The sequence below is a fragment of the Rhagoletis pomonella genome, unplaced genomic scaffold (genome assembly GCF_013731165.1).
Source record: "Rhagoletis pomonella isolate Grant_MI unplaced genomic scaffold, Rhpom_1.0 Rhpom_scaffold_03869, whole genome shotgun sequence".
In the NCBI taxonomy this organism is placed as follows: domain Eukaryota; kingdom Metazoa; phylum Arthropoda; class Insecta; order Diptera; family Tephritidae; genus Rhagoletis; species Rhagoletis pomonella.
This window is the reverse complement of record NW_023462420.1, coordinates 1-10,222: the sequence shown is the minus strand read 5'-3', so window position 1 is coordinate 10,222 and position 10,222 is coordinate 1. Positions and strand designations below refer to the sequence as shown.

Genomic DNA, 10,222 nt, shown 5'->3' with positions numbered 1-10,222 from the left:
TCCTGCATTGCTGACAGTTGTATAACCTTGCGTTTACACAAGACAAGTAAATTGAGAATATGTATTTGGTGTCACATTGTTTGAGTAAAGTAGGCGCCCAGACCAGTACTGCCGTTTGCTAATTTTCAAGCGAAGTGAAACCACACTAAAAGTGAAGTGTTTCGGAGTGACTTGGGTGGGAAAGTGAAGTGACTATCGAAGTGACGACTATGGACCACAATTGGGGATGTTGTTATTTATCGCCTAATGGGTTAATCGATTATTTTTTAATCACAATAAAAGTAATCTTTAACCTTTATTATTATTTTTTTTTATTTTATTTTGTTGTTGTGCAAATGGAATATCTTTCAAATCACAAGGTCTCAAACGTTGAGGAAAGAAAATCAAAAATTACAGTTCACGGATGATTTTAACACTAATATATAATTAATCGATTATCGATTCACAGCAACAAAGTCATCACACGATACACAGCAACAACATCATCACCAGATTCACGTCAATGTTTCCTTTTTGGTGTAAAATTGAAGATGTATGAAAACTAAAATATAATTTTTATTTTCATCAAAGAACGTAAATCTATAAGAAGAGACAACACGTTATAATTTTAGCGAGTGTGCACATCAGGAGCGTGCCTTCGCTTTTCATACAATCGGAAAACGTATTTGGGCAAAAGAGAAAGCACGCTCCTGATGTTTCCACTAGTTACAATTATAACGTGTTGTCTCTTCTTATAGATTTATGTTCTTTGTTTTCATCAACTATTTACTAAATAATTATGAAACTTTATCCATGCATTCATTTCTGTTCGCTTTACAATTATACATGTGAAAATGAAAATCAAAATGGTTCTTCCAAATAACCGATGCCAGATCGGAGATTTAATTTATTAGGTGACTTTTTAGTCGCTTTTTGCGAAAAGTGACTTTGCCATACTTACTACTTAACAAGAATTTCAGCAAAAGATGATTGATTGTGGTTAAACAAATCAATTATTTCAAAGAAGTTTTTATTTATTTTGGAGATAAATCTAATTCGTGGAAAGTGAAGTAAAACGAAGTAAAATGAAGTGAAGGCTTCCAACGTGAAGTGAAAAACTTCAATTGAAGTGACAGCGGCAGCACTGACCCAGACAAAAAACTTTCTTCGAAAAGTCAAGATAATGAGAGAACAGCGTTGCCGTTTTGATACAATTGTATTATTTTTGATACTTTTTTCTAAATTTTGCGATTTTATACTTTGATACTTTTTTGTTCACAAATGCCCAATTTTAATACTTTTGGCTGGCAGAAATGAATTTTTGAAAACTATGAACAATATTACTAGTTTAAAATAAAATAAATAAATTTTTTTCTTGTTATTTAAAGTCTTAAAATTGTATATGTATTTATAACTTTGATTTGGTAACTCTTATAAGGGAAATGCAATCCGGAATTTCTTTGCACACGCCCCTGTTATACGGCCCCTAAACCACGCAAAAACATTTCGCAATATCGGGCTTGCATCGGTTTGTGGGTTGTGTGGGGTTGTTTGTACTAAATTGCAGTTATTGCGCTAAAATCAAAATCATTTTAATATTTTGCTGATGCTTGTGTTATTGTACAATAATTTGTGTTGCGTATGGCGACAACTGCGCAATTTTTAGTCTAGTTTTGACATTTTAGATCGGGCTGTAAAATATGGATAAGAGCGTAGAAAAAAATACATTTTTTTTTTACTATTTATTTTCTTCCGTTTAAAGCTGAAGCTATCAAAATATACAACTTATCTATTAACAATTTAACTACACTTGTTTACGGCCCTTAATATGCTTAATGTTTTAAAGGGCCCATAGGTGATACCAGCATACTGTAACCATCAAGTATGGTGCCAGCCGATTGACCGCATATGTTCGTGTGGTGCGATTGTGCCAGCTGCTGGTGCGACATCAAAAACGATCTGAAAATTTTATGACTGTACCAGGATGCTGGTGTCATAAATGGCGAAATTAGTAAAATTTTTTTAAGTAAAAAGTATTTTGGCTAACATTTTTTGTACTATATGAGTCAAAGTCGTGTTTATGGCAGATTAAAGTTCACAATATTGTAGCTGTGAATTAAAAAAAAAAACAATGTTTAACAAAATGGTAGGAAAATTATGAAATTTCTTCTCTAATTATTTCGATCTTTTCTAGACCCCGTTTGTAAAGAAATAAATATTGTACCAGCAGGCTGATATGTTACATGCTTCGAGCCTGATGGTACAATCACTTGATGGTGCTAGCTCGCTGGTGTCGTGTATTTCCCCTTTTACACAAAGACGTTTTGGTTGGATAAAATATTAGTTATTTTCCAGAGTTCATTGTTTTTCTATACCGAGTTGTCCCTTCTTGTTATCTACTTTCTTTGATATAAACATCGCCGAGACGAACACGTATGTAGGTATGAGTCTTTCTACAATGGGACCACGGCAACATAGAGGCCCTTATTATGAGCTGCATTCGATTTTCGATCTTCGCTGGCTATCGAAGTTCGAAGATCGAAAGTGAAATTTGTATTATGAGCTATGCAAGCGTGTCGAAATTTTCGTTGAGTATCGAATTTTCTGTCGAACAGAATTTTGCTTTCGATGGTGTAGCGAAGTGTTAGAAAATTGTGAAAAATGTATGATTTTGTATATGTTTTCTTACATTTTGGCGGCTAGACACTAATTTTAAACAATTTTTATTAATTTCATGCAGTTCTAACATCGTGAATACTAAACACAAGCTCGAAAGGCTGGTTTTACTTGTGAAAGAAAATCCCAATACTCTGTTGGCACGATCTCTGAGAACAAAATCGTAGCGCTGTTGATAGTTTTAAAATATTTTAAATAGATTTGGCTCACAAACGCCTCTTTAGATGGTCGGAACTTTTTAATGAATCTGAAGACAAATTTCTTAAATATATTTTATATCCAAATACATATTTTACCACGTTTTTATAAACTTGCTTTCTTTTTTACTTCATTTTAATTAGAACAAATTTACATAAATATGTATAAGCACACTATTTAGTTTGCTCGATTTGTAAACAAAGCTTCCCAGCGGTGAAAAATATACTGTTGTGAACAACCTAAACGAGCGAAATTCACAATAGCGCTATTCTTCATCGAATGAGCGCCATAATACCAAGTGATAATTCGTTCGCTCAGCACTTTCGACCACCGTCGAAAATCGAATGCAACTCATAATAGAGGCCAGAGTCTATCGGTGTCAAACTTTAACCAACTTTATTTTCGTTGTTTGGAGGATTAATTGTACGTCCTCCACCTATATTTACTTGATTTTAAATATTTACAGTTTTAGAAATCGTAACACGTCCTTTCTAAACATTTTGAAATAAAATTTTAATAAAAATAATTTTGGCCGCCTAAATCGGCCAAATACCCCTATGTGTGACGTCAGGCTTTTTTTAAAGGACTTTGAAATTGTTGGGATATGATTGAATAAAAAAATTAATTAAAAGATTTGGTGCATTGTAGAGCAACAACATGGAAAAATTCTGTAGAATTTAAAAAAATTATAATTCTTTGGTGCACCAGGACGAATAAGTGTTGAAAATTACCTTTTATAACTTTTTCCTTGGATATCCTTGGAAATTTCCAATATTTATTTTTGAAAAAAATATATATCAAGGACGAATATGTAAACTACCACATCCTCGAATTTCGTCCTTCTACCTTTATTAGTTTTAGATAAAAAAAAATTTTACACTTCTCTAATAAGATATTGGTAGTTACAATCAGGGATGTTGCGAATGTGGAATTTTAGACATCCGCGGATGCGAATGCGGATGCGGATGTTTAAACGCTAACATCCGCAGATGCGGATGCGAATGCGGATGTCAAGTATTTTTATACACGAGCGCACCTGTGCACAAGGGTATTATAAATTTGTTCACATAACGGTTGTTTGTAACAGGCAAAACGAATTGAGATAGATATAGACAAATATATACATAAATGATCAGAATGAAAAGAGACATCGATTAAGCGCTGACTGTCTGTCCGTCCGTCCGTCTGTCTGTGCACACCATAACTCGAGTACAAATTGAGATATCTTAACGAAACTTGGTATGTGTACTTCTTTTGAGCGTTGGACGGATGGTATTGAAACTGGGCAAAATCGGACGATAACCACGCCCACCTCCCATATAACGGTAGTTTTGAGAAATGCGGAAACTGCGATATTTTAGTAAGTACTGAAGCTTATTCACTCAAAATTGATATTTACAATCATTTTTAGGCGAAAAATAAGAATATTATAAATCTTTGGAAAATGGGCCTAGCCACGCCCACTTATGATTACATACATGTGTATATCTCGGGAACCGCTCCAGCAATTTCTCCCAAACCTGGCACAGTTGTTGGCCTTCACAAAACACACTAAACGGCTTAAAATTTAGAAAATCGGATAATAACCACGCCCACATCCCATATAACGGTAATTTAGAGAAATACGAAAGCTTCTATAAATCAGTAAATACTGAAGGTAATTTATGCAAAATTTATTTTTGCAATAATTCTTTAGCAACAAATAGGCTTATAATAAAAGGTTGGAAAATTGGCGTGAACCCGCCCACTTATAACCACATATGTATATCTCGGTAACCGCTCTATCAATGTGTACAAAACTCGGTATGATCATTGTGGTTGCCACATAAAGGCAAAACGTTGAATGTTTTGAAATCTGACTAAAATTACGCCCACTTTTTTATAACGGTAAATTTCAGAAATGTTTGAAACTTTGATATTTCGAAATATAATGAAGCTAATTTTACCCAAAATTGATACTAACAACAATCCCTTGAAAAGAAGTATCTAACATTATTATGGAATTTTGGAAAATGGGCGTGCTGCCGCTCACATATATCTAAATAAGTTTAACTCATTATATCTAACTGAACGTTCTATCGAAGGTGTTTGAAATAGACGTAAAACCACCACTGCTTACCATATAGCGGTAGTCTTCGGAAAGGTGAAAAAACTATATTGAATTCTTGCGCCGGGTATTTAATGTTCGGCTCCGCCCGATCTTAGACTTTTTTACTTGTTAAAAAATAACTTAGGTGAGTAGATTAGGTGATTTAGTTAAATAAAAATGGAAATGGATTTTTAATAATGTGTTTTTAGTATTTGAATTTAAAAATTGGAACACAGTATTCAATAAAAAGTTTTTAAAGGGTCGCAAATCAAACCTGCGCCACTAAATAACTCGGTCGGTCGGGGCGACAAACTTGAAAAACTTGAAACTTGACAAAATTGTAAATTCGTTTTGATTGACGCCGCACCAGGTCTTTCAGTTATATTTTTTTTATTTTATTGCGGTGCAATAATTATTTTTTGATAATTGCATCGGGCTGCAAATGTCGGATGTATCCTCTTGACTTCCATCTTCACAATCTTGTACCATGGCAAGATCGTTGTTTAAACACCGTTGATTTCCAAAGATATCTTCATTCTCATTCCTTTGGTTGTTTCTGAATTTGGAGAACCTGTAACGTCACCAGCGTTTTTCGATTTTGTTTTTGTAATTCATTTTTAATCCTTTCTTCTGTGACTGGAATAGCTTTTAAGCAGAAATAACGAACGAAGGTTACACATCTATTTGTATTTTTTTTTACCATTTAATACTAACGAAATTCATATACCAGACCCAAGGTTTGATCGATGGTAATTAATTAACATTTTTTATTGAAATATTTTTCGATGGGTGGCTTTGCTCGATAAGACATTTCCTTCATTTGGCACCAAACTTGTTTAATTTGGATAAGCAGTTTGTTTATTATCCGGAAAAGACTTTTAATTGGGAATAAAAAATATTTGGCCAAGTTTAACTGGTAAAAACAACTGTTATTTTCGGTCCCTTCAATATTCGCATTCGCAAAAGATCCGCATTGATTATTGCGAATGCGAAAGCGAATGCGAATGTTAAAATTAATGCGGAAGCTCCGCGGTTGCGAATGCGAATGCGAATATTCGCAACAACCCTGGTTACAATATACCAGGGTTCGGAAATATTCATATATGAACGTTCGCGAACATACATTTATGATTTTATACGCGAAGGAGAACGTATCAAATATTCTGTATTGATTCTCCTTCGCGAACGATAAGCATAAAACCAGTCCAGATAGTTCGCGTTCGCGAATGTTGGGTAGAAAAAATTTCCGCTGTTGTTCGTACGCGTATGTATTCGTAAATGCTGCGGCAAATATTCGCGGAATGTTGGTGTGGCTAGAGATACCATTCTGTGCGAAGGCAATTTTGTTAATTGCATAAGATATGCCCCGTTCATTCGATTTTCAAAAATGAGGTGTCAAATGAAAGGGCTTTGCCTCTAGATGTGCAGTAGGCATATATTTTTTTAATAGGGTTGCCACCTGCATTTAAAATTATGATATTTACACCGCTCTCTCGATTTTCAAAAATGAGGTGTCCAATGAAAGGGCTTGACCTCTGGATGTGCAGTAAGGATATATATTTTTAATAGGGTTGCCACCTGCGTTTAAAAATATGATATTTACACCGTTTTCCCGATTTTCAAAAATGAGGTGTCAAATGAAAGTGCTTGGCCCCTAGATGTGCAGAAAGGATATATATTTTTTAAAGGGTTGCCACCCACGTTTAAAAACATGATATTTACACCGTTCTCCCGATTTTCAAAAATGAGGTGTCAAATGAAAGGGCTTCCCCTCCGACATATTTTTTTAATAGGGTTGCCACCTGCGTTTAAAAACATGATATTTACACCGTTCTCCCGATTTTTAAAAATGAGCGGTCAAATGAAAGGGCTTGGCCTCTGGATGTGCAGAAAGGATATATTTTTTTAATAAGGTTGCCACCTGCGTTTAAAAATTTGATATTTACACCGTTCTCCCGATTTTCAAAAATTAGGTATCCAATGAAAGTACCTGGCCTTTAGAAGTGCACCAAGGCTTTTATTTTTGAATAGGGTTGCCTTCTGTCAAAAAGTTATAATGATTACACCGTTTGCCCGGTTTTAAAAAACGTGGGGTCAAATGAAGTGTCTTTGCCTACAGGTGTGCAAGAGGGTTTGTTTAGGCCTTCACCCTAAATATTTCTATATTTTTTCGACCCGCCCTAATGTTGGCATATGTGCATATGTACACACACATACATGTGCACACGTACTAATATTAATTCGCGCCGTTAACTAAAGTTTCCCGCCGGACAATAAACCTTCGTTAAGTTTCCCCTTAACATCGGTTGTCCGGCGGTCCGATTAAAAACCCCGCACGTCCAGTACTTCACTTCGGTTTTAGCAGTTCAACGAGCACACAGCAGCTACCAGGCCACTCCAGTCCAAAGGTATTTAAATATTTTGTTATACCCACAGATATATATATATATTGAAATAAATTGACCCTGTATTGAATTAAAACTAAAATCACAATATCTTGGTTCTATTTATTTCTTTCTGCTATATTTACACCGGAGCGTAATTCCACCACGCCCCCGTGTAAACATTTGGTCCTTCGAGCCGGATTTGAACCAGCGACCTATGGAAAGTTATAATGTTCGAAATGCAGCCGTGGACGCCAATTTTACTCACAAACTCTTGCTGACAAAAAATGTTCCCAGCCCGAATTTGCTACTTCCCTACTACTTAGGGTTAATATCTGTTTGTGTGCTATACGTCAATAAATAGTTGCTACCATAAGCTTACAAGCTAAATACTCCCGTTGGCTTCGACGTTTTAAATTAACTATGCATGTTTTTTTTAATGTCTAAATGCAGCATTTACTGTTTTTAAGAGTAAATATTTTTATTTAATCTCATACTTAAAATATTATTTTTGTTAATTTTGATATTCAATGCCTTCACACGATAGTATAACATTGCCGTTTTCATCCACTTTATTTCTTCTCATGAGTTTTATTAAATCAAAAATTACAACAAAAGCAAATAGGTATCACCAAAAATATATATCAATAATAATATTTTTACCTTTGTGATAAAATCTACACTGTCTCCTTAGTATCTGTAATGGTCGGGCTTAAATGGACCAGACTTCGGCACACCCAAATATTTGGATTGGTCATCGGACAATTTTGTCAATTTTACGCCCAATTTCTCCAAATGCAGGCTGGCCACTTCTTCGTCGAGTATTTTGGGCAACATATGCACATCGACATTGTACTTTTCAGCTTTAGTCCACAATTCAATTTGTGCTAGCACTTGATTACTGAACGAATTGGACATCACGAAGCTGGGATGACCGTGCGCGCAACCCAAATTTACCAATCGTCCTTCGGCGAGCAAAATAATATGACGTCCATTGGAGAGTGTATAACGGTCCACTTGTGGCTTAACATTTATCTTCTCCTTGGCATTGGCATTAAGCCAAGCTACATCAATTTCACAATCGAAATGACCAATGTTGCAAACGATCGCATCGTCGGGCATGTGTAGGAAGTGAGCGCCAGTGATGATGACCTTGCAGCCAGTGGTGGTTACAAAAATAGTCGCTTCCTTGCATGCCTCTTCCATTGTGGTAACTTCATAGCCTTCCATTGCAGCCTGCAAAGCGATTATGGGATCGATTTCCGTGACAATAACACGTCCGCCAAAGCCACGCAACGCTTGTGCGCAACCTTTGCCGACATCACCGTAGCCGGCAACGCAGCATACTTTTCCAGCGATCATGACGTCTGTGGCACGCTTAATAACTACCATCAATTAGCGATTCGCGACAACCGTATAGATTATCGAATTTGCTCTTCGTCACCGAGTCGTTAACATTGATGGCAGGAACACCTAGTCGACCTTCCTTCATCATTTTGTACAAATTATGTACACCGGTTGTGGTTTCTTCGCTCAAGCCCTTGATGTCTTTAAGGTACTGTGGGAACTTTTCGTGCACCAAGTTAGTTAAATCGCCCCCGTCATCGAGAATCAAATTCAATGGCTTATCATCAGCGAATACCAGAGTCTGCTCAATGCACCATAAGTATTCCTCATCGGTCTCACCCTTCCAGGCATAAACTGGTACGCCAGTCTTCGCGATAGCTGCAGCTGCATGATCTTGTGTACTGAATATATATTACAGCTTGACCATTGAACTTCTGCGCCCAGCTCCACGAGTGTCTCTATCAATACGGCGGTTTGTACTGTCATATGGAGACAGCCAGCAATACGTGCACCCTTTAAAACCTTTTGTGGTCCATACTTCTTACGAATGGCCATTAGGCCAGGCATTTCATTCTCCGCGATTATGATGGCTTTGCGACCATACTCAGCAAGGTTGATGTCGGCAACTTTGTATTGTGGCTTCATTTTATCCTATTTGCGTTTGAGTAGGAACTGAAGAGTTAATTTAAAAAATATCTTAATTGTTGCCGATTTAAGGATATAGAACTATTTTATTTGAATTTGGCGCAAATTCACATTCAGAACTCCCAACCGGCTTGAATGGAGATGAAGGAAAAAGTAAACTTGAATCTGCTTGGAGTCTGAAAAGGAAAAATATTAGTGTTAATTACAAATTAAATTTACTAATTTTTACAACCTCTACAACCTTCTTACCTGCGATTGCGTAATTCCCTCGTGTATGAATGTACTTTCCATCCCATTCTTCCAATGAAATGAATGAATTTTCTTAATTGTCCTATTTGTGAAACAGGGCTTGGACTTATGAAATTATTTAGTACGCACCACTCTAACAATTGGAGTAAAAACCAATTTTCGTAGTAGCCGGGTTTCATCTTTTTTCACATTCGCAATATCACAAAATTGGAATATTTCACATAATGATCAAAGTAATAAACTTAACTTAAACAGTAATCAGCTCTTTCCAATTTTAATTTATTTATACATACATATATAGACAGAATATTTAAATATGGTCAATGTAGTGACTCATTTTCAGTAAGATCATCGTCATCCATACCTAAATATTGACATGAATCAAAACTTTATTATAGAGTAGATTTTTTAATAAAACGAACTAGAGGAGTAGATTAAACACTTTTCTAAAACGTACTAAACCCATATCAGAACGTAGTGACGTCCTAGTACGGTTGTATAAATTCACATATACATACGTTCCACAAATGGAAAAAACATATGTTGATGCATACCATCGCACCATTCGATCAATCATTCTTAATCGTTAGCTTTGCTAACATAAATACTGTTACGATTATCCTCGAAACCTTGAGGGATTTCCCAAATATACTCG

General features: G+C 35.8%; 1 pseudogene; it reads right to left on the bottom strand.

The window, feature by feature from the left end:
• Positions 1 to 7,886: 7,886 nt before the first annotated feature.
• LOC118754420 lies at positions 7,887 to 9,378 on the bottom strand (annotated as a pseudogene).
• Between the last annotated feature and the right edge of the window lie 844 nt (positions 9,379 to 10,222).